We start from the raw sequence: 24540 nt of genomic DNA, 5'->3' as shown, positions 1-24540 counted from the left end.
TAGCAATTCTTCTTTTTCTTTTTGCGATTTTTTATAATTTTTTTGTAATTTTTTCTGCGATCCCTCAAGAAATATATCACATTATATCAAAAAATAATTATCAAAAAATAATAAGTGACTAACATTTGTTGTTTTATCTCATCTAGAGTTGTATACTTTCTTTATTATTATTATTATTATTATTATTCAGTGCATTTTTGATCAATTGATGTCAAACCTGCTCTTGACCATATTATTATTATTATGGCCTAAATGCTATTACTATATTTCTAAAACTTCTTTATAAATAATCATAAATAAAAATAAATCATTGGAATGCAATAGGTTTTTAATTTAAAACGGTGAATCTTAAAAAAATTAGAATAAAAAAGAAAGAATTACACATTATAGGTGGGATGAGTGTATATATATATATATAAATTACTCCATATACTATTTAAACGAGGAGTTCCATCCCTATAAGATCTATTATATATTACAAATATGATGTCATATGTTCACATGTATCACTTGTCAATTGAGGCATCTAGGAGTGCCCCCTACCTATATACGTATCATTATATGGATTTAGATTCATTAACCCCTTAACGCAAAACGCTGTGCATGTACCGCGGGGGATGCATTGCCAGAATGCATTCTGCCGTATATGCACGGCGAGCTTATCGGTCGGGCACCAAAGCAGTGCGCGCGTGATCACTGCAGCGGCCCAGCAGTCCCTGGTAGACGGGCCCCTGCTGTATCCGCTGGCATCGCTGTACAAGTCGATGCCAGCGGATTAACCCCTTCTATGCCGCGGTCCGCGCTGACCGCGACATAGAAGTGGTTTGCGGCGGTTGAATGAGCGAATTGAGTCCCCGAGCTGCTTTAGCGGGAACCCGATGCGTGACAAGGCAGCCTGATGCACAGCATCAGGACCTGCCTTCTACGGGTGCCCAGGAGATCCAGCCTCAGGCTGCGTCTCCTAGGCAACCTGTTTGTGTACTACTCACTGTAATACATGAACAGGCAATGCCTTACAATACAGATGTATTGTAATCAGGGGCGGACTGGGCCGGGGGGCAGGGAGGCAATTGCCCCCCAGGCCGCCCTAAATAAACGGCCGCTGGGCCGCCCGTCTTTAACCACCTCCGGACCGCCTAACGCAGATTCGCGTTCCGGAGGTGGCAGCCCTGCGCTCAGCGACGCATATACGCGTCATCTCGCGTGAGCCGGGATTTCCTGTGAACGCGCGCACACAGGCGCGCGCGCTCACAGGAACGGAAGGTAAGAGAGTTGATCTCCAGCCTGCCAGCGGCGATCGTTCGCTGGCAGGCTGGAGATGTGTTTTTTTTAACCCCTAACAGGTATATTAGACGCTGTTTTGATAACAGCGTCTAATATACCTGCTACCTGGTCCTCTGGTGGTCCCCTTTGTTTGGATCGACCACCAGAGGACACAGGTAGCTCAGTAAAGTCCCACCAAGCACCACTACACTACACTACACCCCACCCCCGTCACTTATTAACCCCTTATTAGCCCCTGATCACCCCTGATCACCCCATATAGACTCCCTGATCACCCCATATAGACTCCCTGATCACCCCCCTGTCATTGATTACCCCCCTGTCATTGATCAACCCCCTGTAAAGCTCCATTCAGATGTCCGCATGATTTTTACGGATCCACTGATAGATGGATCGGATCCGCAAAACGCATCCGGACGTCTGAATGAAGCCTTACAGGGGCGTGATCAATGACTGTGGTTATCACCCCATATAGACTCCCTGATCACCCCCCTGTCATTGATTACCCCCCTGTCATTGATCAACCCCCTGTAAAGCTCCATTCAGACGTCCGCATGATTTTTACGGATCCACTGATAGATGGATCGGATCCGCAAAACGCATACGGACGTCTGAATAAAGCCTTACAGGGGCATGATCAATGACTGTGGTGATCACCCCATATAGACTCCCTGATCACCCCCCTGTAAAGCTCCATTCAGATGTCCGCATGATTTTTACGGATGCACTGATAGATGTATCCGATCCGCAAAACGCATCCGGACGTCTGAATGAAGCCTTACAGGGGCGTGATCAATGACTGTGGTGATCACCCCATATAGACTCCCTGATCACCCCCCTGTAAAGCTCCATTCAGATGTCCGCATGATTTTTACGGATGCACTGATAGATGGATCCGATCCGCAAAACGCATCCGGACGTCTGAATGAAGCCTTACAGGGGCATGATCAATGACTGTGGTGATCACCCCATATAGACTCCCTGATCACCCCCCTGTAAAGCTCCATTCAGATGTCCGCATGATTTTTACGGATGCACTGATAGATGGATCCGATCCGCAAAACGCATCCGGACGTCTGAATGAAGCCTTACAGGGGCATGATCAATGACTGTGGTGATCACCCCCCTGTCATTGATTACCCCCCTGTAAAGCTCCATTCAGATGTCCGCATGATTTTTACGGATGCACTGATAGATGGATCCGATCCGCAAAACGCATCCGGACGTCTGAATGAAGCCTTACAGGGGCATGATCAATGACTGTGGTGATCACCCCCCTGTCATTGATTACCCCCCTGTAAAGCTCCATTCAGATGTCCGCATGATTTTTACGGATGCACTGATAGATGGATCGGATCCGCAAAACGCATACGGACGTCTGAATGAAGCCTTACAGGGGCGTGATCAATGACTGTGGTTATCACCCCATATAGACTCCCTGATCACCCCCCTGTCATTGATTACACCCCTGTCATTGATCAACCCCCTGTAAGCTCCATTCAGATGTCTGCATGATTTTTACGGATCCACTGATAGATGGATCGGATCCGCAAAACGCATACGGACGTCTGAATGAAGCCTTACAGGGGCATGATCAATGACTGTGGTGATCACCCCATATAGACTCCCTGATCACCCCCCTGTCATTAATCAACCCCCTGTAAAGCTCCATTCAGATGTCCGCATGATTTTTACGGATGCACTGATAGATGGATCGGATCCGCAAAACGCATACGGACGTCTGAATGAAGCCTTACACGGGCGTGATCAATGACTGTGGTGATCACCCCATATAGACTCCCTGATCACCCCCCTGTCATTGATCACCCCCCCTGTCATTGATCACCCCCCCTGTCATTGATCACCCCTCTGTAAGTTAGCGGAATTTTTTTTTTTTTTTCTTACAAAGTCTCATATTCCACTAACTTGTGTCAAAAAATAAAATCTCACATGAACTCACCATACCCCTCACGGAATCCAAATGCGTAAAATTTTTTAGACATTTATATTCCAGACTTCTTCTCACGCTTTAGGGCCCCTAGAATGCCAGGGCAGTATAAATACCCCACATGTGACCCCATTTCGGAAAGAAGACACCCCCAGGTATTCCGTGAGGGGCATATTGAGTCCATGAAAGATTGAAATTTTTGTCCCAAGTTAGCGGAACGGGAGACTTTGTGAGAAAAAAATTTAAAATATCAATTTCCGCTAACTTGTGCCAAAAATGTATTTTTTCTATGAACTCGCCATGCCCCTCATTGAATACCTTGGGGTGTCTTCTTTCCAAAATGGGGTCACATGTGGGGTATTTATACTGCCCTGGCATTCTAGGGGCCCCAAAGCGTGAGAAGAAGTCTGGTATCCAAATGTCTAAAAATGCCCTCCTAAAAGGAATTTGGGCACCTTTGCGCATCTAGGCTGCAAAAAAGTGTCACACATCTGGTATCGCCGTACTCAGGAGAAGTTGGGGAATGTGTTTTGGGGTGTCATTTTACATATACCCATGCTGGGTGAGAGAAATATCTTGGTCAAATGCCAACTTTGTATAAAAAAATGGGAAAAGTTGTCTTTTGCCAAGATATTTCTCTCACCCAGCAAGGGTATATGTAAAATGACACCCCAAAACACATTCCCCAACTTCTCCTGAATATGGCGATACCACATGTGTGACACTTTTTTGCAGCCTAGGTGGGCAAAGGGGCCCATATTCCAAAGAGCACCTTTAGGATTTCACAGGTCATTTACCTACTTACCACACATTAGGGCCCCTGGAAAATGCCAGGGCAGTATAACTACCCCACAAGTGACCCCATTTTGGAAAGAAGACACCCCAAGGTATTCCGTGAGGGGCATGGCGAGTTCCTAGAATTTTTTATTTTTTGTCACAAGTTAGTGGAAAATGCAGATTTTTTTTTTTTTTTTTTTTCATACAAAGTCTCATATTCCACTAACTTGTGACAAAAAATAAAAACTTCCATGAACTCACTATGCCCATCAGCGAATACCTTGGGGTCTCTTCTTTCCAAAATGGGGTCACTTGTGGGGTAGTTATACTGCCCTGGCATTCTAGGGGCCCAAATGTGTGGTAAGGAGTTTGAAATCAAATTCTGTAAAAAATGACCTGTGAAATCCGAAAGGTGCTCTTTGGAATATGGGCCCCTTTGCCCACCTAGGCTGCAAAAAAGTGTCACACATCTGGTATCTCCGTACTCAGGAGAAGGTGGGGAATGTGTTTTGGGGTGTCATTTTACATATACCCATGCTGGGTGAGAGAAATATCATTTTTTTATACAAAGTTGGCATTTGACCAAGATATTTCTCTCACCCAGCATGGGTATATGTAAAATGACACCCCAAAACACATTCCCCACCTTCTCCTGAGTACGGCAATACCAGATGTGTGACACTTTTTTGCAGCCTAGGTGGGCAAAGGGGCCCATATTCCAAAGAGCACCTTTCGGATTTCACAGGTCATTTTTTACAGAATTTGATTTCAAACTCCTTACCACACATTTGGGCCCCTAGAATGCCAGGGCAGTATAACTACCCCACAAGTGACCCCATTTTGGAAAGAAGAGACCCCAAGGTATTCGCTGATGGGCATAGTGAGTTCATGGAAGTTTTTATTTTTTGTCACAAGTTAGTGGAATATGAGACTTTGTATGAAAAAAAAAATTAAAAAAAAAATCATCATTTTCCACTAACTTGTGACAAAAAATAAAAAATTCTAGGAACTTGCCATGCCCCTCACGAAATACCTTGGGGTGTCTTCTTTCCAAAATGGGGTCACTTGTGGGGTAGTTATACTGCCCTGGCATTCTAGGGGCCCAAATGTGTGGTAAGGAGTTTGAAATCAAATTCTGTAAAAAATGACCTGTGAAATCCGAAAGGTACTCTTTGGAATATGGGCCCCTTTGCCCACCTAGGCTGCAAAAAAGTGTCACACATCTGGTATCTCCGTACTCAGGAGAAGGTGGGGAATGTGTTTTGGGGTGTCTTTTTACATATACCCATGCTGGGTGAGAGAAATATCTTGGCAAAAGACAACTTTTCCCATTATTTTATACAAAGTTGGCATTTGACCAAGATATTTATCTCACCCAGCATGGGTATATGTAAAAAGACACCCCAAAACACATTCCTCAACTTCTCCTGAATACAGAGATACCAGATGTGTGACACTTTTTTGCAGCCTAGGTGGGCAAAGGGGCCCATATTTCAAAGAGCACCTTTCGGATTTCACTCGTCATTTTTTACAGAATTTGATTTCAAACTCCTTACCACACATTTGGGCCCCTAGAATGCCAGGGCAGTATAACTACCCCACAAGTGACCCCATTTTGGAAAGAAGAGACCCCAAGGTATTTCGTGATGGGCATAGTGAGTTCATAGAAGTTTTTATTTTTTGTCACAAGTTAGTGAAATATGAGACTTTGTAAGAAAAAAAAAAAATCATCATTTTCCGCTAACTTGTGACAAAAAATAAAAAGTTTTATGAACTCACTATGCCCATCAGCGAATACCTTAGGGTGTGTACTTTCTGAAATGGGGTCATTTGTGGGGTGTTTGTACTGTCTGGCCATTGTAGAACCTCAGGAAACATGACAGGTGCTCAGAAAGTCAGAGCTGCTTCAAAAAGCGGAAATTCACATTTTTGTACCATAGTTTGTAAACGCTATAACTTTTACCCAAACCATTTTTTTTTTACCCAAACATTTTTTTTTTATCAAAGACATGTAGAACTATAAATTTAGAGCAAAATTGATATATGGATGTCGTTTTTTTTGCAAAATTTTACAACTGAAAGTGAAAAATGTCATTTTTTTGCAAAAAAATCGTTAAATTTCGATTAATAACAAAAAAAGTAAAAATGTCAGCAGCAATGAAATACCACCAAATGAAAGCTCTATTAGTGAGAAGAAAAGGAGGTAAAATTCATTTGGGTGGTAAGTTGCATGACCGAGCAATAAACGGTGAAAGTAGTGTAGGTCAGAAGTGTAAAAAGTGGCCTGGTCTTTCAGGGTGTTTAAAAAAAAATTTTTTTTTTACATTTTTTTATTCATTCTTCAGGGCCGCACTGCCGATCATCACCACAGGCGGCGCGGCCCTGGATGTCATTGTGGCCGTACTGTGTGCTGTGTGCTGTGTGCTGTGGGGCAGGGGAGGGAGAGGCGTGTCCCTCCCCTGTTCTTCTGATAGGCCGCAGGCACTAATGCCTGCAGCCTATCAGAGGCCGGCTCAGGCACTGCGATGACGTCATTATCTTTGCGACGCCTGAGCCCGGCAGCACACAGCAGGGACACAGGCCAGAAGAGGCTTGCATCGCTGCTGATGGAGGTAAGTATTAGTGTGTTTTTTTTTTTTCTTCTTTGCGGGGGGCTGGCACTATGGGGGGGGATCTGGCATTATAGGGGGGGCTTGCACTATGGGGGGGGATCTGGCACTATGGGGGGGGGATCTGGCACTATGGGGGGGGGTCTGGCACTATGGGGGGGATCTGGCACTATAGGGGGGTCTGGCACTATGGGGGGGGGATCTTGCACTATGGGGGGGCTTGCACTATAGGGGGAGCTGGCACTATAGGGGGCTGGCACTATGGGGGGGAGCTGGCACTATGGGGGGGGGATCTGGCACTATGGGGGGGGATCTGGCATTATAGGGGGGATCTGGCACTATAGGGGGGGCTTGCACTATAGGGGGGCTGGCACTATAGGGGGGATCTGGCACTATGGGGGGGATCTGGCATTATAGGGGGGATCTGGCACTAGAGGGGGGGCTTGCACTATAGGGGGGCTGGCACTATGGGGGGGATCTGGCACTTTGGGGGAGCTAGCACTATGGGGGGCACGATAGGGGGAGCTGGCACTATAGGGGGGCACTATAGGGGGATCTGGCATTATAGGGGGAGCTGGCACTATGGGGGGGCACTATAGGGGGATCTGGCATTATAGGGGAAGCTGGCACTATAGGGGGGGCTGGCACTATGGGGGGGATCTGGCACTATGGGGGGGCTTGCACTATAGGGGGAGCTGGCACTATGGGGGGGGATCTGGCACTATGGGGGGGGATCTGGCATTATAGGGGGGATCTGGCACTATAGGGGGGCTTGCACTATAGGGGGGCTGGCACTATGGGGGGGATTTGGCACTATGGGGGGGATTTGGCACTATGGGGGGGATCTGGCACTTTTGGGGAGCTAGCACTATGCGGGGGCACTATAGGGGGAGCTGGCACTATAGGGGGAGCTGGCACTATGGGGGGGCTGGCACTATGGGGGAGCTGGCACTATGGGGGGGCTTACACTATGGGGGAGGAGCTGGCACTATGGGGGAGGAGCTGGCACTATGGGGGAGGAGCTGGCACTATGGGGGGGCTTGCACTATAGGGGGAGCTGGCACTATGGGGGAGGAGCTGGCACTATGGGGGGGCTTGCACTATAGTGGGAGCTGGCACTATGGGGGGCTTGGCATTATGGGGGAGGAGCTGGCACTATGGGGGGGCTTGCACTATAGGGGGAGCTGGCACTATGGGGGAGGAGCTGGCACTATGGGGGGGCTTGCACTATAGGGGGATCTGGCACTATGGGGGGATTTGGCACTATGGGGGGGGGATCTGGCACTTTGGGGGGGGCACTATAGGCGGAGCTGGCACTATGGGGGGGCTGGCACTATAGGGGGGCTGGCACTATGGGGGGGCTGGCACTATGGGGGGGCTGGCACTATAAGGGGGATGGCACTATGGGGGGGGAGCTGGCACTATGAGGGGAGCTGGCACTATGGGGGGAGCTGGCACTATGAGGGGAGCTGGCACTATGGGGGCATTTCTTGCTGGCACATTATGGGGGGGCACCATGGGGGAGAGGAGCACTATGGGGGTATCTGGGGGCTCTAAAGGGGCTTTTTTTTAAATTATTGGCACATTCTGGGGGGCACTATAGGGGAGAGCAGCACTATGGGGCATCTGGTGGTATTAAAAAATAAAAAAAATTATGGCTCTCAGACAATGGTGACTTAAATAAATAAAATAAAAAGTATACATATTAGGTATCGCCGAGTCTGTAACAACCTTCTCTATAAAAATATCACATGATTTAACCCCTCAGGTGAACACCGTAAAAAAATAAATCTAATAAAAATGGTATCAAAAAGCCATTTTGTCACTTTACATCACAAAAAGTGTAATAGCAAGCGATCAAACAGTCATACACACCCCAAAATAGTACCAATCAAACAGTCATCTCATACTGAAAAAAATGAGCCCCTACATAAGACAGTCACCCAAAAAAAAATATATATGGCTTTCAGAATATGAAGACACAAAAAAATTATTTTATTATGTAAAACTGAAACAAATAACCAAAAAAAGGCATATTTGGTATTGTCCAATCCGTAACAACCTGCTCTATCAAAATACCTCATAATCTAACTTGTCAGATGAACGTTGTAGATGAAAAAAAAATAAAACAAAACTGTGCCAAAACAGCTATTTTTTGTTACCTTGCCTCACAAAAAGTGTAATATGGAGCAACCAAAAAACATCTGTACCCTAAAATAGTACCAACAAAACAGCCACCTTATCCCATAGTTTTCAAAATGAGGTCACTTTTTTGTAGTTTCTACTCTAGGGGTGCATCAGGGGGTCTTCAAATGTGACATGGCAATTTAAAATTGTCCCAGTGAAATCTGCCCTCCAAAAACCATATGGCGTTCCTTTCCTTCTGCGCCCTGCCGTGTGCCTGTACAGCAGTTTACGACCACATATGGGGTGTTTCTGTAAACTACAGAATCAGGGCAATAAATATTGAGTTTAGTTTGGCTGTTAATCCTGGCTTTATTAGCGGAAAAAAAATTATTAAAATGGAAAATCTGCCAAAAAAGTGAAATTCTGAAATTTCATATCCATTTTTAATTACTTCTTGTGGAACACCTAAAGAGTTAACAAAGTTTGTAAAATCAGTTTTGAATACCTTGAGGGGTGTAGTTTCTAAAATGGGGTCACTTTTTTGGGAGTTTCTACTCTAGGGGTGCATCAGGGTGGCTTCAAATGGGACATGGTGTCAAAAAATTAGTCCATCAAAATCTGCCTTCTAAAAAACATATGGCGTTCCTTTCCTTCTGCGCCCTGCCGTGTGGCCATACAGCAGTTTTTGACCACATATAGGGTGTTTCTGTAAACTACAGAATCAGGGCAATAAATATTGAGTTTTGTTTGGCTGTTAACCTTTGCTTAGTTAGCGGGAAAAAAATTATTAAAATGGAAAATCTGCCAAAATAGGGAAATTCTGAAATGTCATCTCTATTTTCCATTAATTCTTGTGGAACACCTAAAGGGTCATTTTTGGGTGGTTTCTATTATGTAAGCTTCACAAAGTGACTTCAGACCTGAACTGGTCCTTAAAAAGTGGGTTTTGGAAATTTTCTGAAAAATTTCAAGATTTGCTTCTAAACTTATGCCTTCTAACGTCCCCAAAAAATAAAATGGCATACACAAAATGATCCAAACATGAAGTAGACATATGGGAAAAATAAAATAAAATGTTTCTATTTTTATAATTTCCTCCTCTGTAACCCACCGCAATTTTTTCTTCGTGGGAACCGTACCTAAACCCCACAATCTCCCAATCTTGCCTGATCATCTCCGCTAAGGGTTCCAAAGCTACGGCAAATAATAAAGGGGAGAGGGGGCACCCCTGCTTAACACCTCTACTGATAGGTATGTTATCAGAATGTTCACCGTTCAGTATCACTCTTGCAGATATTTCAGTGTATAATAATTTTACCCATGAGACAAAAATATCGCCGACTCGCATTTTTTTAATGTTGCCATCAAAAAAGACCATTCTATGGTATCAAAAGCTTTTGAGGCATCTAAAGTCAAAATCATCCTCTCACCACTATTTGTGGGTTCCACTTGGGTATTTACAAAAAATCGAATAAGATTTTCAGTTGTTGTTTTGCCCGACATAAATCCCGTCTGATCCTCCTGTATAAGCACCGGCAACACCTCCCTGAGCCTGGCCGCCAATATTTTTGCTAATATCTTGTTATCAGTATTAATCAGTGAAATGGGGCGATATGAGTCTGGAGAAGTTGGATTTTTCCCAGATTTTGAAATAAGTGTAATTACTATTAGGGCTTCCCTCAAGGAGTCGGGCAATTTCCCCGACTCTCTCGACGAAGCCCACATTTTAAGCAAATTCGGGGTCAATATTTCCCTATACTGGAGTATAAACTTCAAACTGAATGCCATTCGTAGCTGGGGTCTTATTTTTAGTTATTTTTAATAATACACTATCCACTTCTGTTGGATCTAAGGGGATTTCCAACCTATCCCTTTGATCTATAGTTAGTTTCTTGGTGGTAATTTTCTCCAAAAACTGTTGTATTTGCAGCGCATTCTTCTTTATTTTGCTACTATACATATTCTTAAAATATTCTTTAAGTAGATATATTTTAGCAGCTTGTTCAACAAGGTTATTGTCATGGTCTTACCTTCTTGCTGTTCTCCTTCGTTTGACATGTGCTGGCGGCCATCTTGGTTTCTGGGTTTCTTGTAGCCTTCCACCCTGCGGCTCCTCCTTCCCACTGGGAGGAGCTGGATGCCTAGCTCATATATATAGGAGGTCTGTGGCTTCAGTTCCTTGCTTGGTCCTCTTGTGTTCACATGCTTCTAAGACTGCTGCTGCTTCTGGTTCCTGATCCTGGCTTCGTCTGACTACCCTGCTGGTTCCTGATCCTGGCTTCGTCTGACTACCCTGCTGGTTCCTGATCCTGGCTTCGTCTGACTACCCTGCTGGTTCCTGATCCTGGCTTCGTCTGACTACCCTTCTGGTTCCTGACCTCTGGCTTCGCAAGGACTCTGCTCGGTTTCACCATCCGTTTGGACTTTTGCTTTACAGCTTTATTTTCAATAAAGCCTTCTTATTTTCTCTTATCTCTTGTTGTACGTCTGGTTCATGGTTCCGTGACATTAGGACCAAGCCATGAATTCTGACGGTACAGGGCCATCCTCGCTACCCACGCTGGTTGCCAGACTTGATCAGCAGGATCACCTGTTGGGTCGGTTCGCTGTGGCGTTGCAAACCCTGCTTGAATGCACGGCTCATTTCGCTCCCGTTGCCGAGGGGTCGGTTGTCGCTCCTGGGCTCGCTCCTACTGCCGCTCCGGTTGTTGCGCCAGAGTCTACCCCGACACCTGTTGTTGCGCCTGCGGTGTTTCGGGGTATGACCGGTTCTGCCCCTCTTCCACAGCGCTTTGGGGGAGAGCCAACTCAGTGCCGAGGTTTCCTTAACCAGGTGGGCATTTATTTCGAGTTGCTGCCACATGCCTTTCCTACTGAGAGATCAAAGGTGGGCTTCTTGATCTCGCTGCTCTCGGACAAGGCCTTGGCCTGGGCCAGCCCTTTATGGGAGAACAACAATCCGGTGGTTGCCGAGTTTTCCGGTTTTGTTGCTTCTCTTCGGAAGGTATTCGATGTGCCGGCTCGTGCTGCCTCTGCTGCGAAGCTCCTTATGTCCATCAGACAGGGTTCACGATCCGTAGCTGAATACGCCATTGAGTTTCGTACCCTGGCAGCAGAGGTGGGCTGGAATAATGAGGCTCTGGTCGCTGCTTTCTCTCATGGTCTCTCGGATGCCTTGAAGGATGAGGTTGCAGCTAAGGACCTACCAGTTGAGCTCGAGTCTCTTATTTCTTTCCTGATTTTGATTGACACCAGACTCAGGGAGAGACCTTCCTTTAAGGAGAACCTGCGGAGGTCTTCTAACAGATTGGTGCCTACGTTTGCTGTCCCACCCGTGCCTCCCTCTCCTCCCACGCCTACTGGGGATGACTTGTCTGGGGGTGAACCCATGCAGCTGGGGTTTGCTCGCCTGTCCGAGGGGGAGAGGGCACTCCGGAGACGCGAGGGCCGATGCATGTACTGTGGTCTCGGTGGGCATTTTCGGTTGGCATGTCCGAACCGTCCGGGAAAACGCTCGTACCTGAGATCCTGTCGGGGGCAGATCTTGGGTGGAGTCTCCTCGTCCCCGGTTTCCCGTGTTGACAAACCACTGATCACTGTTGTCCTCTCCTGGGTCGGGGGCTCGGTGACGACCCAGGCGTTGGTGGACTCTGGTGCTGGTGGTTTGTTCATTGATAGTGTGTTTGCTGCCGCCAATTCCATTCCTCTGCAGGCTCGAGGTTCCCCACTGGCTCTTGAGGCGATAGACGGCAGACCCCTTCTGCCGCCACACGTGACTCATGAGACCCTTCCAGTGGGGATAGCCATTGGTGCCGTTCACAGAGAGTCGGTCTGCCTCCAGGTTATTTCGTCTCCACACTACTCGGTGGTCTTGGGGTACCCCTGGCTCCAGAAGCATAATCCGACTTTCGATTGGAGATCGGTCGAGATCCTCTCGTGGTCACCGCAGTGTGGGGCTAGTTGCATCCATGGGTCTGTCAAGTTGCTGTGTACTTCCTCTGACTCTCTGTTGCCTCCTGAATACGAGGAGTACCGGGATGTATTCGATAAGGTGCGCGCGGTTGCCCTACCTCCGCACCGCCCATACGATTGTGCCATAGAGTTACAATCTGGTGCCGTTCCTCCTCGTGGCAAAGTCTATCCACTGTCGGTAGCGGAGAATAAGGCCATGGAGGAGTACGTGAGGGAGGCGCTTTCACGCGGACACATTCGCAAATCTTCGTCCCCGGCAGGGGCTGGATTTTTCTTTGTGAAAAAGAAGGGCGGTGAGTTGAGGCCTTGCATCGATTACAGGGGTCTCAATCGCATCACGATCAAGAACGCTTACCCGATACCCTTGATTTCCGAGCTGTTCGATCGCCTTAAAGGGGCCACGGTCTTTACCAAACTCGACCTGAGGGCGGCATATAACCTGGTAAGGATCAAGGCGGGCGATGAGTGGAAGACCGCGTTTAACACCAGGATCGGTCATTATGAATCCTTGGTTATGCCCTTTGGGTTGTGCAATGCGCCCGCAGTCTTTCAGGAATTCATCAACGATGTTTTCCGTGACCTGTTGCAGCAGTGTGTGGTGGTCTATTTGGATGACATCTTGGTATATTCTGAATCCATGGAGGCCCACATTCTGGATGTCAGACGAGTGTTGCAACGGTTACGAGAGAACAAGCTGTTCGGTAAGCTTGAGAAATGCGAATTTCACCGATCCCAGGTAACCTTCTTAGGTTACATCATTTCCGCTGAGGGGTTCTCCATGGATCCTGAGAAGGTTTCGGCTGTCTTACAGTGGCCCCAGCCCAGTGGTCTTCGTTCCCTGCAGCGCTTTTTGGGCTTCGCCAATTATTATCGGAAGTTCATCAGGGACTTTTCCATGCTGGCCAAGCCTCTCACGGATCTGACCAGGAAGGGCAGTAATTCCCAGGTCTGGCCGCTCGAGGCCATCCGAGCTTTTGAGGCCCTAAAGTCCGCCTTTGTGTCGGCTCCGATTCTGTCGCATCCCAACCCTGGGTTGCCCTTTGTCCTCGAGGTGGACGCGTCTGAGACGGGAGTAGGCGCCCTTCTGTCTCAGCGTAGAACACCAGAGGGTCCTCTGCTTCCTTGTGGGTTTTACTCCCGGAAACTGTCTTCCGCGGAGTGCAACTATCAGATTGGTGACAGGGAGTTATTGGCCATCGTGCAGGCCCTTAAAGAATGGAGGCACTTGCTCGAGGGTTCGGTGGTTCCGGTTCTCATCCTGACGGACCACAAGAATCTGACCTACCTTTCTGAGGCCAAGAGATTGACACCACGTCAGGCCAGATGGGCTCTGTTCTTGTCACGTTTTAATTACGTGGTCTCCTACCTACCCGGTTCCAAGAACATCAGGGCGGATGCCTTATCACGGCAGTACTCCGAGCTGTCCAGGGAGGAGTCGATTCCGACTTCGGTCATACCTCCGAATCAGATCCTGGCCGCCATTCGCACCAGCCTGACCTCTCCCCTGGGTGAGCAGATTTTGGCGGCTCAATCTGGTGCTCCCTCTGGGAGACCCAACGGCAGATGTTTTGTGCCTGAGGAGTTGCGCACTCGGTTGTTGCGAACCTACCATAACTCCAAGACCGCGGGGCATCCTGGAAAGAATCAGCTGTCCTGGGCTGTTTCACGTCTGTTCTGGTGGCCTTCCCTACGTTCCGACATCGCCGCATATGTAGCGGCATGCTCCGTTTGTGCCCAGAGTAAGTCCCCTCGGCACCTTCCGTTGGGCCTTCTGCAACCCATAGCCACCGGGGAGCGCCCATGGTCACACCTGGGGATGGATTTCATTGTGGACCTCCCTGCATCCCGAGGCCATACGGTCATTCTCATGATTGTGGATCGGTTTTCCAAAATGTGCCACTGTGTTCCTCTCAAGAAGTTACCCTCTGCACAAGAGTTGGCCACGATTTTTGCCAGGGAGGTCTTCCGGTTGCACGGTTTGCCCAAGGAGATTGTGTCGGATCGGGGGAGTCAGTTTGTGTCCAGGTTCTGGCGCGCCTTTTGCTCCCAGTTGGGGATTCATCTCTCCTTCTCCTCGGCCTACCACCCTCAGTCCAATGGGGCCGCAGAACGATCCAATCAGGCCTTGGAGCAATTCCTTCATTGCTATGTCTCCGACCACCAAGACAATTGGGTTGACCTCCTGCCTTGGGCTGAGTTTGCCAGGAACACGGCGGTGAACTCTTCCTCTGGGACGTCTCCCTTCATGGCCAATTATGGGTTCCAACCTGCCGTGTTACCGGAGGTATTCTCTCCCCAGGATATTCCGGCTGTGGAGGATCACCTTTCCGTCCTACGTGCTTCTTGGGTACAGATCCAGAAGTCCCTTGAGGTCTCTGCGCAGCGCCAGAGACTCCAGGCTGATCGCAGACGAGCGCCTGCTCCTTCCTACCAGGTCGGAGACCGTGTATGGTTGTCCACCCGCAACCTCAACCTTCGAGTGCCCACTCCCAAGCTGGCGCCTCGCTTTGTTGGTCCCTTCCGAGTGCTTCGCAGGGTAAACCCGGTAGCCTATGCCCTTGCGCTTCCTCCCGGCATGCGGATCTCCAACGTGTTTCATGTCTCCCTGTTGAAGCCACTGGTGTGTAATCGTTTCACTTCCTCGGTTCCTCGGCCTCGTCCGGTCCAAGTGGGCAATCGTGAGGAATATGAGGTGAGCAATATCCTGGACTCACGCCTGGTCCGCGGTCGGTTGCAGTTTTTGGTCCATTGGCGTGGTTATGGTCCAGAGGAGCGTTCCTGGGTTCCCTCCGCAGATGTCCATGCTCCTGCCTTGCTCCGAGCCTTCCACGCACGCTTCCCTCAGAAACCGTTTTGTGCTCCGCGGAGGAGGGGCCCTTGAGGGGAAGGTACTGTCATGGTCTTACCTTCTTGCTGTTCTCCTTCGTTTGACATGTGCTGGCGGCCATCTTGGTTTCTGGGTTTCTTGTAGCCTTCCACCCTGCGGCTCCTCCTTCCCACTGGGAGGAGCTGGATGCCTAGCTCATATATATAGGAGGTCTGTGGCTTCAGTTCCTTGCTTGGTCCTCTTGTGTTCACATGCTTCTAAGACTGCTGCTGCTTCTGGTTCCTGATCCTGGCTTTGTCTGACTACCCTGCTGGTTCCTGATCCTGGCTTCGTCTGACTACCCTGCTGGTTCCTGATCCTGGCTTCGTCTGACTACCCTGCTGGTTCCTGATCCTGGCTTCGTCTGACTACCCTTCTGGTTCCTGACCTCTGGCTTCGCAAGGACTCTGCTCGGTTTCACCATCCGTTTGGACTTTTGCTTTACAGCTTTATTTTCAATAAAGCCTTCTTATTTTCTCTTATCTCTTGTTGTACGTCTGGTTCATGGTTCCGTGACAGTTATGTCCGGCTTTATCTACCAGACAATGTATATACCAATTTGTATTTGCCTGGGCTGCCACCAGGGCGGCTAACTTTTTACCAGGTACATGTGCATGGATATAGTTATCTCTCACAAAGTTCTCTTTTTGTTGTTCCGCCATCAAAAACAGCTCATCTTCCATTAACGTGACTTTATCTAACCATTCTTTATAGTTTTGCTCTGTAGGGTTTCCAATGTATTTTTTTTCATAACTTTCTGCTTCGCCTTCTAGTTCTAATATTTTCCCCCTTAATTTTTTTTTATATATTACCGTATATTTTATAATAATCCCTCTAATACAGGGAGTGCAGAATTATTAGGCAAGTTGTATTTTTGAGGATTAATTTTATTATTGAACAACAACCATGTTCTCAATGAACCCAAAAAACTCATTAATATCAAAGCTGAATATTTTTGGAAGTAGTTTTTAGTTTGTTTTTAGTTTTAGCTATTTTAGGGGGATATCTGTGTGTGCAGGTGACTATTACTGTGCATAATTATTTGGCAACTTTACAAAAAACAAATATATACCCATTTCAATTATTTATTTTTACCAGTGAAACCAATATAACATCTCAACATTCACAAATATACATTTCTGACATTCAAAAACAAAACAAAAACAAATCAGTGACCAATATAGCCACCTTTCTTTGCAAGGACACTCAAAAGCCTGCCATCCATGGATTCTGTCAGTGTTTTGATCTGTTCACCATCAACATTGCGTGCAGCAGCAACCACAGCCTCCCAGACACTTTTCAGAGAGGTGTACTGTTTTCCCTCCTTGTAAATCTCACATTTGATGATGGACCACAGGTTCTCAATGGGGTTCAGATCAGGTGAACAAGGAGGCCATGTCATTAGATTTTCTTCTTTTATACCCTTTCTTGCCAGCCACGCTGTGGAGTACTTGGACGCGTGTGATGGAGCATTGTCCTGCATGAAAATCATGTTTTTCTTGAAGGATGCAGACTTCTTCCTGTACCACTGCTTGAAGAAGGTGTCTTCCAGAAACTGGCAGTAGGACTGGGAGTTGAGCTTGACTCCATCCTCAACCCGAAAAGGCTCCACAAGCTCATCTTTGATGATACCAGCCCAAACCAGTACTCCACCTCCACCTTGCTGGCGTCTGAGTCGGACTGGAGCTCTCTGCCCTTTACCAATCCAGCCACGGGCCCATCCATCTGGCCCATCAAGACTCACTCTCATTTCATCAGTCCATAAAACCTTAGAAAAATCAGTCTTGAGATATTTCTTGGCCCAGTCTTGACGTTTCAGCTTGTGTGTCTTGTTCAGTGGTGGTCGTCTTTCAGCCTTTCTTACCTTGGCCATGTCTCTGAGTATTGCACACCTTGTGCTTTTGGGCACTCCAGTGATGTTGCAGCTCTGAAATATGGCCAAACTGGTGGCAAGTGGCATCTTGGCAGCTGCACGCTTGACTTTTCTCAGTTCATGGGCAGTTATTTTGCGCCTTGGTTTTTCCACACGCTTCTTGCGACCCTGTTGACTATTTTGAATGAAACGCTTGATTGTTCGATGATCACGCTTCAGAAGCTTTGCAATTTTAAGAGTGCTGCATCCCTCTGCAAGATATCTCACTATATTTGACTTTTCTGAGCCTGTCAAGTCCTTCTTTTGACCCATTTTGCCAAAGGAAAGGAAGTTGCCTAATAATTATGCACACCTAATATAGGGTGTTGATGTCATTAGACCACACCCCTTCTCATTACAGAGATGCACATCACCTAATATGCTTAATTGGTAGTAGGCTTTCGAGCCTATACAGCTTGGAGTAAGACAACATGCATAAAGAGGATGATGTGGTCAAAATACTCATTTGCCTAATAATTCTGCACGCAGTGTACTGCTGATGACTGTAATGAACTTTTGAAATATCAATAAAAAAAAAAAGAAGTAGACATATGGGAAATGTAAAGTTTTAACTAATATATGAGGTATCACTATCTATTTTAAAAGCAGAGAAATTGAAATTTGAAAAGTTGCGAATTTTTCTAAATTTTTGGTAAATTTGATATTTTTTTATAATGAAATTTTTTGATGCAAATTTACCAGTGTCGTGAAGTACAATATGTGACGAGAAAACAATCTCAGAATGGCCTGGATAAGTAAAAGCGTTCCAGAGTTATCACCACATAAAGTGACATGTCAGATTTGAAAAAATCTGTCTGGTCTTTAAGGTGAAAAATTACCTGGTCCTTAAGGGGTTAAAGGGCTTGGTCATTTCCTAGTTACTGTTAACCAATGTGTTTGTGAGATGATTATATAGCACTTACGAATATAGTGTTTGTTGAAATTCTGCACCATTTTCTATATTTCAGAAGGTGTGCTCCCTTGTGTGCCAAGTTTTTTGTGCTGTCCGCACAGAGGTCAAGTCCATAAAATGGCCACTGATGTAGGGTCATGTGACCAGACAAATCACCTCCATGTGATGTCTCTTCTGTTCAGATACACTGCACCTGCCATCTGCACTAGTTCTGTTGAGAGCTTAGTGTAGTTGCAGTGTATTTTAATGCAGAGGACATCACATGGAGGTGATTTGCCTGGTTATATGACCCTCCATCAGCGGCCATCTAATGGACATGACCTCTGTGTGGACAGCACAAAAGACTTGGCAAAAAAGGGAGAATGCCTTATGAAATATAGAAAATGGTGCATAATTTCCACAAAGACTATATAAGTAAGCGCAGTCTTATATAATCGTCTTACAAACACATTGGGCACAAGTGGCCAGAAAGTAGCCAACCCCTTTAACTTATGGGTCAATATTAATTTATTAATATGTATTTATATATAATGTAATATAAAAATACAGTAAAAGTAAAATAAACTGAGGTCAACTCAACATGCGACAGATAAATAGATGGAAGCATCTCTTACCTAAGACCTCTGTGCTGTGAATAACATGAGCTCCTCAATGCGACTGCTATATATACGGTAGCTGCTGAAAAACATATGACTCAGGACTGATTGAACCAGTTTTCTGTATATAACTGCAGGCCATGCAGATCACCTTTCACATTCCCCTTTGGCAAAAATAGACAACTGTGACTTGGAATGCTGTTTAGTGGCCAATAACTGGAATCAGAGAGGTTTTATTTAGTAAAGAAGTGAAAAAACTGACTATTTGAGGTCAACATTTTGAGATCCTAAAATAATATAAAAAAGAAAAAATTATAAATAGCTTTACATCACAATTCCAAGCTTAGGATGGAGTGGTGCAAAGCACGCTGCCACTGGACTCTGAAGAAGTGGAAACTAGAGATGAGTGAATCTAATCTACTGACTTGACCAGTGAGAAGCAAATCAGCACCGATATCTAGGCCGTGTGTGACGCCTATATTTAATCCAAATAGCAGTTACAGTCAGTTTCTGTATTGTTCAAACTCTGCTTGCTGTGACCAGTGAGAAGCAAATCTACACTTATTTCTAGACAGTGTGTGAGGCCTATATTTAATCCAAATAGCAGTTACAGTCAGTTTCTGTATTGTTCAAACTCTGCTTGCTGTGACCAGTGAGTATATATATTCAGTCAATATTGGGTATTTAAATAAATTCTACTTATTGCGCTATCATCCTAGTTCAAAAAGCCATTTAACTAGTCAGCATAGGGTTCGGTTTTTCTTCTATTATTATTAGGTTTCCCCTACTTATTGGGGTGTTTTGGCAATTAACCCCATATTGGAACCCTGCAGCGACGCAGCCCACACATAGTCTGACATTGTGCAGGTTTACTTCCCCTACTTAGACGGCAGCGCTAATATCTTTGCTCTGATCATTTACTTAGATATACATTCAAATTGCCTGAGATACCCAGCGGCATACTGTCATCCCTCCAACCAGCACCACTAACTAAAAATATGAGTGAACTTTGGTTAGACAGGAAGGATCGAATCAAGTTTGTACAAAAAATTTTTTTTAATTTGCGAAGTAATGGTTCCCTTGATAACATGGACTTTGCACACAAGAAAATAGAAGAAGCATTGGGTATGATGAAAAAATTAGAAAGACTACTAATAAATGAAATGCGAGACTTATGGGAAGTGGCCTCCCTAGAGAAATACCTTGATTGGGATATCATCCCCAAAGGGTTAAAAATCTACAAAACCCTGGCGGGTGATGTGGGGGACAATCATACACAAAGAGAATGGGATGAACTGTTTCACAATTTCTCGAGGCAGGCAGTGTGCTTTATTATTGAAAAAAGAAAAAATGGACTAATTAAAATTAATAGAGAGATTGCTGAAATATTTGATAGCCTAAAACCATTTAAAGATCATCCGGATATCATTCAATTACAGTGATCTATCAAAAACAGAATAAAAATGAAAAGAAGAGGAAATAATAAGTAAAAAGAGGCTGTATCCCTCAAATCACTGCATTAGGCACAACAGGCACCATGTCGGATAGATCTATTCTAAACACCATTGATGAAACCAATTGTGATGATACATATAAGAGTGATTTTACACTTCACAATGTAAGCATAGTAACATCTATACAAGAGGAGAACACTATCCCACTGATCCCAACAGTCCATATATCTAGGAAACAACATACAAAGGATAACCAAGACATAGGGGATATAATCATCTAACTCACTCCAACGGTCCATATCCGTAACAAGAAACAAGCAGAAGCTATCCCAAATAGCCCATTGGAATTATCAAATAGATTTAGCTCACTAGAAAATACACCTATTGATAAACCAAATCAATATGAAAATATTTCAACTGCAGGTACATCGAGGCCCCTGAGCTACAGTGCAATAATCCAAAAAAGTGACAGTAAAAACACTAGAAACTCAACAAAACTGAACACTGGGAACACCAGTAAAGTGAAAAAAAACGTGAGGAAAGATTTTTTTCAACCAAGAACTTCAAGAGAAAAACACAAACAAAAAGAGGACAGAGGGGAAAGAAACTATCCCAAAAGGAAATCAAGATAACCAGACAAAAGATCTGAGTAGACATATACTGACTAATAGTGACAGAAACTTATTACAAAAAGGATTGAAGTTTGCACCTTCAGCTAAATTCCGCCCCTTTGATGCTTTTATTGTTTTAAAAAAAAATTACGCAATCTAGCCCTAAAAAAACATTTTTTTAAAAAGAACTATAAGAAAAATGAGGCACAATTTGAGTGTAAAAAATTATAAGAAATAAATAAAATGACAAATAACTCCACCGAGACAGAAAAAGAGAGTGCAAGTGTCATCAATAATAATTTTCTACACACTAAACTAAAAAATTAATCCTATTTTAACCCTCTGAATGAATTTTCAGAGTCATTCAAGACATTTTAAACTCTAGTTACAAGGGATTTAAGGAAAATCAATCCTAAGAACAATAATAAAATATACAAACATAACCTTAGCAAACAAGAACAAATGAGCATTAAAAAACTGCAGATGAACAATAATATCATTATCCGACCGGCAGATAAGGGGGGGGGGGGGTATAGTGGTATTGGATTATATAGACTATCAAAAAGAATCTAATAGACTACTTAATGATGAAAAAACATATAAAATACTCAAAAATGACCCCACTCAAAAATACACTGCTCAAAAAAATAAAGGGAACACTTAAACAACACAATGTAACTCCAAGTCAATCACACTTCTGTGAAATCAAACTGTCCACTTAGGAAGCAACACTGAGTGACAATCAATTTCACATGCTGTTGTGCAAATGGGATAGACAACAGGTGGAAATTATAGGCAATTAGCAAGACACCCCCAATAAAGGAGTGGTTCTGCAGGTGGTGACCACAGACACTTCTCAGTTCCTATGCTTCCTGGCTGATGTTTTGGTCACTTTTGAATGCTGGCGGTGCTTTCACTCTAATGGTAGCATGAGACGGAGTCTACAACCCACACAAGTGGCTCAGGTAGTGCAGCTTATCCAGGATGGCACATCAATGCGAGCTGTGGCAAGAAGGTTTGCTGTGTCTGTCAGCTTAGTGTCCAGAGCATGGAGGCGCTACCAGGAGACAGGCCAGTACATCAGGAGACGTGGAGGAGGCCGTAGGAGGGCAACAACCCAGAAGCAGGACCGCTACCTCCGCCTTTGTGCAAGGAGGAGCACTGCCAGAGCCCTGCAAAATGACCTCCAGCAGGCCACAAATGTGCATGTGTCTGCTCAAACGGTCATAAACAGACTCCAGGAGGGTGATATGAGGGCCCGACGTCCACAGGTGGGGGTTGTGCTTACAGCCCAACACCGTTCAGGACGTTTGGCATTTGTCAGAGAACACCAAGATTGGCAAATTCGCCACTGGCGCCCTGTGCTCTTCACAGATGAAAGCAGGTTCACACTGAGCACATGTGACAGACGTGACAGAGTCTGGAGACGCCGTGGAGAATATTCTGCTGCCTGCAACAGCCTCCAGCATGACCGGTTTGGCATCGGGTCAGTAATGGTGTGGGGTGGCATTTCTTTGGAGGGCCGCACAGCCCTCCATGTGCTCACCAGAGGTAGCCTGACTGCCATTAGGTACCGAGATGAGATCCTCAGACCCCTTGTGAGACCATATGCTGGTGCGGTTGGCCCTGGGTTCCTCCTAATGCAAGACAATGCTAGACCTCATGTGGCTGGAGTGTGTCAGCAGTTCCTGCAAGACGAAGGCATTGATGCTATGGACTGACCCGCCCGTTCCCCAGACCTGAATCCAATTGAGCACATCTGGGACATCATGTCTCGCTCTATCCACCAACGTCACGTTGCACCACAGACTGTCCAGGAGTTGGCAGATGCTTTAGTCCAGGTCTGGGAGGAGATCCCTCAGGAGACCGTCCGCCACCTCATCAGGAGCATGCACAGGCGTTGTAGGGAGGTCATACAGGCTCGTGGAGGCCACACACACTACTGAGCCTCATTTTGACTTGTTTTAAGGACATTACATAAAAGTTGGATCAGCCTGTAGTGTGTTTTTCCACTTTAATTTTGAGTGTGACTCCAAATCCAGACCTCCATGGGTTAAAAAAATTGATTTCCATTTTTTAATTTTTGTGTGATTTTGTTGTCAGCACATTCAACTATGTAAAGAACAAAGTATTTCAGAAGAATATTTAATTAATTCAGATCTAGGATGTGTTATTTTTGTGTTCCCTTTATTTTTTTGAGCAGTGTATAAAATGAGCCTTAATAAATTGACACTAAAAGGAAAAAAAATTGGTATTTTAAGCAAGGAAGAAGCTGGTTTCATACATCAGATATCCACGAATCTCCTGTTTTTATTACCTGCCTAAGATTCATAAGTCGGAATCCCAGCCACCTGGGCGCCCAATAATCTCCGGCATTGGCAGTTTAACAAGTAACTTATCTAAATATGTGGATATTATTCTCCAAAAGCATGTCCAACAATTACCAGCCTATTTAAAGGACTCGCAACATGTCCTACAAATCTTAGAAACTATAGACTGGGAACCTGAATATATCTTGGGGACACTTGATGTTACTTCCCTCTATACGGTAATAGAAAACAATAAAGGGAAGGAAACGGCCCAATATTTTCTATACAAAGAAGGAAGCATACCTCCAGAACAAATCGAGTACCTTGGGGAGTGCATCTTATTTATTTTAAATCACAATTATTTTAAATTTGAAGAAACCTTTTTCCTACAGACATGGGGGACCGCCATGGGGACCAGATTTGCGCTGAGTTTCGCCAATATATATATACGGGGTGGTGGGAAGAGTCCACCATCTTACCCAGTGGCGGGCTCCACGCGGATCTGATCCTCTGGCGGAGATTTATTGATGATATTGTTTTTATATGGAAAGGGGGTGAACCATCCCTACAGAATTTTTTAAAGAAAATCAATAAAATAAAAAATTATCTACAATTTACGCCCACTTACAGTACTCAGGAAGTAAATTTCCTAGACTTAACCATTAAAATTCAGAATAATAAAATTTGGACTCAGACGTACTCCAAGCCTACAGACAGTAAGTTTTATCTTTTTGAATAGCTGCCACCTTCCGGTCTGGCTTACTAACATTCCACGCAGTCAATACATCTGTTTGAGAAGAAACTGTACCCTCAGTGAGCAGTTTGAATATGAGACAAACAACCTACATAAAATTTTTTAGGAAAAGGGATATAATGTGACTGAACTTGAAAAAATCAAACATGAGGTCCTACAAATAGAGCGGAAATCACTTGTACAAAAAAAATAAAGATAAAATTAATAAGAACAAAAACAACAAAATAAATGACGTCCCTGATTTTAATATACCTATAATAATCTAGTATCATGGAAAAGAATTCCAATTCAGACAAATTATAAAAAAACATTGGGATATTTTAAAACATGACAAAGTTATTGGGGAAAAACTACCCATGGTACCAAAATTTATTTTCAGGAAGTCAAAAAACATAATAGCTCCATCCA

The 24540-nt window shown here is 45.1% G+C and overlaps 1 protein-coding gene across 1 annotated transcript in view; it reads right to left on the bottom strand.

Moving 5' to 3' along the window:
* The window catches only part of LOC121008805 (putative methyltransferase DDB_G0268948), a 415162-nt gene extending 396107 nt beyond the window's left edge, over window positions 1-19055 (bottom strand). The window contains exon 1 of the mRNA XM_040441500.1: window positions 19023-19055. The gene's annotated coding sequence lies outside the window, so the exon portion shown is untranslated. The remainder of the gene's footprint in view (window positions 1-19022) is intronic.
* Between the last annotated feature and the right edge of the window lie 5485 nt (window positions 19056-24540).

Source organism: Bufo bufo, chromosome 7, assembly GCF_905171765.1.
Source record: "Bufo bufo chromosome 7, aBufBuf1.1, whole genome shotgun sequence".
Lineage (NCBI taxonomy): Eukaryota > Metazoa > Chordata > Amphibia > Anura > Bufonidae > Bufo > Bufo bufo.
This window is presented reverse-complemented; position numbering and strand designations above follow the sequence as displayed.